This window comes from Nomascus leucogenys, chromosome 17 (genome assembly GCF_006542625.1).
Source record: "Nomascus leucogenys isolate Asia chromosome 17, Asia_NLE_v1, whole genome shotgun sequence".
In the NCBI taxonomy this organism is placed as follows: Eukaryota; Metazoa; Chordata; class Mammalia; order Primates; family Hylobatidae; genus Nomascus; species Nomascus leucogenys.
Window position 1 is genome coordinate 86,986,221 of NC_044397.1, and position 7,073 is coordinate 86,993,293.

A 7,073-nucleotide genomic window follows, 5' to 3' on the forward strand; every position below is an offset into this window, starting at 1 on the left:
TAGGGACATACGTATAGCAGCCCCCAATCACCCAGCACCTAGAGAATTGCACATACATGGTGGTGCCTGCTGACTCGAACACAAGTGCTCGCAGTGATGATTCAAAACACACGCCGATTCAGCATGTTCTGGTGTGTGATGCGATTCAAATGTATGGTCAGAGGACAAGCTGAGTGGATGCATGCAGAGACCTACAAGGTACAGCGACACACGGAGAAATCCAAGAAGCACATGCCTGAAGCAAGATGATTCTGGTATATTCTGGCCACACAGGACACGACCCAGGATGATGCCCCGGGGGAGGGGGATGGGGTTGGACCTTCATAGACCCCAGTGCCCAAATGCAACATACGGCTGGGTGCAGTGGCTCATGCCTGTATTCCCAGCAGTTTGGGAGGTTGAGGTGGGAGGATTGCTTGAGCCCAGGGGTTTGAGACCAGCCTGGGCAACATAGCAAGATCCTATCTCTAAAACAAGCAAAAACAAACAAAAAAACGCAACACACACCATCACCTCTGACCCATGAGCCACACCCAAACATGACGTACAATACCTCCACACAACCCGGCACATGTTATATTCCAGCATGCATGGCCACACAAACAACATACATGGAGTAATACACCAGCACACAGTAACACAAAACACTTAGACACAACTTTTCCCAACACACCCAACCTTCCACAAATGACCACGTGTCCCATAAAACACCAGATGTCACCACTCACTGATACCACTGACACTGAGACCTACAGCCACCCACACAACACCAGCATCGGGGGAGGGGGGAGTATCCTCTGACACAACATAACACACAGCTATACAAACACTTGGGGTGGTTGGCACTCAGGGTGGGTGCTGGGGGCTGAGAAGGAAGAGGCCTCCAACAGGGACATGGACCCTGACGTGAGACACAGTGTCACATCTCTGAGTGATACACAGTGTTACATACACGAGGCCCACCAAGAGAAAACACACACACTGACACACACGCAGCAAATGCAAGTGTGGAATGCGCACGGTGACTCCCAGAGCGACTCACGACATAGGACATCACCATGTGTCACAGCACGAGCCACTCATGGTTCTGTACACCATACGCTCCGACACACATCAAACCCTCCTGTGGAGACACACAGGCATGCACTGACCTGGTGACGCACATCACCTCCCAGCATCATGCACTGACCTGGTGACACTGCCCTTGGCCTCATGCACACCCCTCTGCAAGGAACCTGTGGACACAACCCTCCCCCTCCTTGTGTCGTAGGTCATGTGGGACCCTGGACCCGCCAGCCCCAGGGAAGCGAGACACACACAGACATGTCTGGCTGTATGCTGAGGCAGCCCACACAAACACACCCAGAGACACCAAACCATACACACGGATACGCCCAGTGGCAAAAACACAACCCTCGAGGGGGCTCCGCCCCTCGGCACACACATGATTACCCACTCGGCGAGACTTGGCGGGAGAGGGCTGGAGACACACCCGGGCGCGCCCAGACACCACACATGCGTCCACTTGGGGAAAGTGCAGCCGCCAGGCACTCCCGAGCCTGCAGCCTGGCCACCGCTGCCCACTGGCCGCCCAGCTCGCTGCGTCTCTCTCCTCCCTCTCCCGCTCTTTCTCTGGTTCTTTGGGCCTTGCTTCCTGTCTCAGTCTCTCCTGGTCTGGAAGCCTCTGCGTTTGTCTTTTTTTTTGTTTGTTTGAGATAGAGTCTTGCTCCGTCTCCCATGGCTGGAGTGCAGTGGCACGATCTCAGCTCACTGCAACCTCCGCCTCCCAGGTTCAAGCAATTCTCCTACCTCAGCCTCCCGAGTAGCTGATATTACAGGTGTGCACCACCACACCCAGCTAATTTTTGTATTTTTAGTAGAGACGAGGTTTCACCATGTTGGCCAGGCTGGTCGTGAACTTCTGACCTCAGGTGATCCACCCACCTCGGCCTCCCAAAGTGTTGGGATTACAGGCGTGAGCCACCTCGCCTGGCCAGGTTTGTCTTTATCTCTGTCTCTGTCTGTCTGTCTCTGTTTTTCTCTCCCGGTACCTTTGTCTCTCTCTGTCTGTCTTCACTCTGTCTCTCTGTCTCTGCCCCTCTTAGCCTCTCTGTGTCTCTCTCATCTCTCTGTCCCTTTCTCCATCTTCGTGTCCCTCTCTGCTCCTGTTTCCTTCTTTCCCTGTCACTGTCTCTCTGTCTTGTCTCTCTCTGTGTTCATCGTTGCCTGTGTCTCTGTCATCCTGTCTCACTCTGTCTCCATCTCTCTGTCTCTAGGGCCTTCTGTTTTTGTCTGTCTCTTGCTGAATTGGTGTTTCTCTGTGTCTCTGTTTCACTCTCTCCCTGCCACCTGGTCTCCTCTCGGGTCTCTCTCTCTCTCTGGGCCTCTGTATGCTTGTCTCTGCCTCAGTTTCTCTCTGCTGTTCACTGGCATATGTATGGACAGCCTGGTTCCTTCCAGTTCTACCCCAGCCCCACTCAAAGGCTGAGGGCCAGTGATCCAGAGACTGCGGCCACCCGAGGGTCAGAAGCCACTAAATAGAGAGCGCTCCAGCTGCGGCCCTTGCCATGGCATCTGTGCCCCAGTTCAGGCACCTGTGAAAAATGGAGACAGAGACTGACACAGAGGGAGACAGAGATAATCAGAGAGGCCTCGAGGCGTTCAGCCAGGGATGGTGGGGGGCATGTATTAAAAAAATCAAAGAGACCCACAGGTGCAGAGAAACCAGAAAACAGAATCAAGACACAGAAGTTAGAGCACAGGGAAATTTTGTCTCCAAATAGACCATGACTGAAAGAGAAAAACAGCAAAGGCTGGGCATGGGCATGCCTGGGTGGCAGTGATGGGGTTACAGCGGGAAGGGCACCTGCCTTCAAACTGCAGTCCTGGGATGCAGGGGTCAGTCCTAGGAAACTGTTTCGCTCCGCAGCCAGCTGCCTCCAGCCCAGGGAGGGGCTAAGGGGGGAGGGAGAGGTGACTCAGGGCCCCAGGGCTTCTTGTGACTCACCCTTGGTCTCAATCCTAGAATGGGGAGTGGAGGGAGAGAGGGGTTTGTGTAAAAGAGAGGGAGAGGGAATAGTAGAGGACCTCAAAATGCCTAAGAGGAGGGGTCCAGGAGGAAGAAGCTGGGGGCCTGGACTCCTGGGTCTGAGGGAGGAGGGGCTGGGGCCTGGACTCCTGGGTCTGAGGGAGGAGGGGCTGGGGCCTGGACTCCTGGGTCTGAGGGAGGAGGGGCGGGGGCCTGGACCCTGGGTCTGAGGGAGGAGGGGCTGGGGGTCTGGACTCCTGGGTCTGAGGGAGGAGGGGCTGGGGGTCTGGACTCCTGGGTCTGAGGGAGGAGGGGGGTCTGGACTGCTGGTCTGAGGGAGGGGCGGGGTCTGGACTCCTGGTCTGAGGGAGGAGGGGGGCTGGGGTCTGGACTGCTGGTCTGAGGGAGGAGGGGCTGGATCTGGACTCCTGGGTCTGAGGGAGGAGGGGCTGAGGCCTGGACTCCTGGGTCTGAAGGAGGAGGATCTGAGGTCTGGACTCTTGAGTCTGAGGGAGGAGGGGCTGGGGCCTGGACTTCTGGTCTGAGGGAGGAGGGGCTGGGGTCTGGACCTCTGGGTCTGAGGGAGGAGGGGCTGGGCCTCATACACTGGAAGAACTGATTCCAGAGTCTCCGAGATTTTTCTTTGGCCTTGTCCCAGCTGCACCACCTCTGTCGCAGCCCCATCTCCGGGCCTGGAAAGAACCCAGGTGCCTCGGGGCCCAGCAGGAAGGGGCCAGGGACAAAGAGTTGTTTAACTGGGCAGGCTGGTGAAGGAGAGTGAAGAGGGTGTCTCAGGCGGAAAGGTCATTCATCGCCCAAGGCTTGTGCAGGGAAAGGCAGGGCTGAGCCCCGAGGAAGAGATCCTGAAAGGCAGAGGTCAGTGGCGGCAAATCCTTCACCGCCATCTCTGGGACCTTGGAGCCTGGAAGCTCCAGGGCTTATAAATACTGTCACCTCGTGTTCATTTAGGGAACTGCAGGCACTCTCCCTGTCCAGCCTGGTTTCTTGCCAACATAGAGTAAACACCTACTGAGTGCCAGGCACCGCTCAAGGAGTTGGCGATATGTAATGAACAAAAACAGACAAAATTCTTGCTCTTGTGGAGTTTCCAGGCTAAAGGAGGGAGACCTCGTGGTTACATCGATCTCAGTCTCTTCTTTGCTCTCAGTCTTCATTTTTCTCTCTGTATCTCACTGTCCTTCTTTCTTCTCTTTCTCTCTTTCTTCTTTCTCTTTCTTTCTTTCTTTCTTTCTTTCTTTCTTTCTTTCTTTCTTTCTTTCTTTCTTTCTTTCTTTTTTCTTTTCTTTCTTTTCTTTCTTTCTTCCTCCTTCCTCGTCCTCCTAAGGTGCTGGAATTACAAGTGTGAGCCACTGCGCCTTGTCTTGCTTCTCTGTTTCTATCTCCTGGTCTTAGTCTCCAAGTGCATGCTTTTCTCCTTTCTCCTTTTTTCTTCATTTCTGCTTTTATTTTCTACTTTGTATCTCTGTGTTCCCCACCAGTTAAAAACGTGTGTATATTATGTTATTACACAGAGACATACACCCACATACTATATATAGTATATGCAGATATGTAGTATAGTATATGGCATAGTATACAGATATATAGTGTATACAGATGTATATTATATACAGATATCTATATCTCACAATATGGAAGTCTAGAGACCTTGGTTTAAGCCTTGATGTGACCATTGACTTTATTTATTTATTTATTTATTTATTCATTCATTCATTCATTCATTCAAGACAGAGTCTCACTCTGTCACCCAGGCTGGAGTGCAGTGGCACGATCTTGGCTCACTGCAACCTCCACCTCCTTGATGCAAGAGATTCCTATGTTTCCCAGGAGATCCTCCTGCTTCAGCCTCCCAAGTAGCTGGTACTACAGGCATGCACCACCACACCAGGCTAATTTTAGTATTTTTAGTAGAGACAGGGTTTCACCATGCTAGCCAGGCTGATCTTGAACTCCTGACCTCAGGTGTTCCACCTGCCTCAGCCTCCCAAAGTGCTGGGATTACAGGGATGAGCCACCACGCCCGGCCTAACTTTATTTTTGTGTGGAATGTATCATACGTACAGCCTGGTTTAGAGACAAACCTGAGTTCAAACCTAGTTGCCATCCATAGTTGTGTGCTCTGTGAAACTTGTAAAAGAGGGATTATGTTTCCTATGTGACAGGGCTGCTTGAGGCTTAGGTGAGAGAGAATGTCTGGAGCCCTAACACTGGGCCTGGTCTATGTTAAGCTCTTGTATACATTGTCTCCCAAGTTGCCTGCCAGTGACTCCTCCCTTCCCTGCACTGGCAGGTGGCTTCTCCCACGAAGAGGAACAGTATGTTCCCTCTCCTTCAGTCTATCTGGCTCATGACTTGCTTTGACTAATAGAATGTGGCAAATATGACACTGGACCAGTTCCACGTCCAGATATTAAGGAAACTAGAAGCTTCTGCTTTTTTACCCTTAGAACTAGAAGACCACCATGCTGTAAGGAAGCCCAAGCTAGTCACATGGACAGGCCATGCAGGGAGAATGCAGCTATCTTGGCTAAAGCCCCAATCCTGCCCTAACAGAATGCAACCATGTGAATGACTTCAGGAGAGACCAGCAGAAATGCCCAGTCAATCCTCAATCATGAGATTGTTTATTTTAAGACACTAACTTTTGGAGCGGGTTGTTACATAATAAAAAGTAGATTATTGTACCCTTATGTTCATTTCTGCATGTTTGAAGTTTTCCATAATAAAAAATATATATATATGGGCCAGGCATGGTGGCTCACGCCTGTAATTCCAGCACTTTGGGAGGCTGAGGCAGGCAGATCACTTAAGTCCAGGAGTTCAAGTCCAGCCTGGTAAGCATGGCGAAACCTCATCTTTACTAAAAATACAAACAAAATTAGCCAGGCGTGGTGGTGGGCACCTGTAATCCCAGCTACTCAGGAGGCTGAGGCGTGAGAATCACTTGAACCTAGGAGGCAGAAGTTGCAATGAGCCAAGATCGTGCCATTGCACTCCAGCCTGGGTGACACAGTGAGAATTCAACTAAAAAAAAAGTATATGCACATGTATGTATATGTGAATAGATAATAAAATAATAAAATGTATAATGCAAATTGCACTCCATACACTGCAACTAGCATCATTTTGCTCCTAATTGTTTTGCCTATGAGCCTTTCTTGGTCAATCTCAGCTTGTGTCTCAATTTTCTTGTCTGTCTTTCTTTCTTTCTGTGTGTTTATTCCTATCTTGGCAAAACTCCTCCCATCACTTTCCTTTGCATTTACTTTGCTTCACCACATTGGCCTTGTTGCTGATTCTCAAACATACCAAGCTTTTTTCTGCCTCTGGGTCTTAGCATTTTCTGTTTCCTCTTCCTGAATGCTTTCACCTCCACTCTCTTCATGGGCCATTCCCTCCCTTCATTCAGTTCTCTGCTCAAATATATATATAAATTATTATATATATTATAATAGTATACAATAATATATAATAATATTATATAATATATATAATATATAATAAAAATAATACATATATCAATAATATATAAATATATAATCATATAATATTATAAATATATATGTATTTATATATCATATAATTTATATATATCTAATAAATAATTACAATTTATATAATATATAAATTTATATTATCATAAACATTTGTTTATATTTATATTATTATAAATATTTATTTATATTTATACTATTATAAACATATAATTATATTTATATTATTTATATTATAAAATATATATTTATATAACTATATATCATTATATTTATATTATTTATATTTATGTTTATATTATTTATATTTATAAATTTAAATAAACTTATTTATATATTCATATATATTTATTTATATATTTATATATAATTTTTATTTCCTATTTTATTAAATTTTTTTGAGACAGGGTCTTGCTCTGTCACCCAGGCTGGAGTACAGTGGCACAATCATAGCTCACTGCAGCCTCAACCTCCCAGGCTCAAGTGATTATCCTGCATCAGCCTCCTGAGTAGCTGGGACTACAGATACA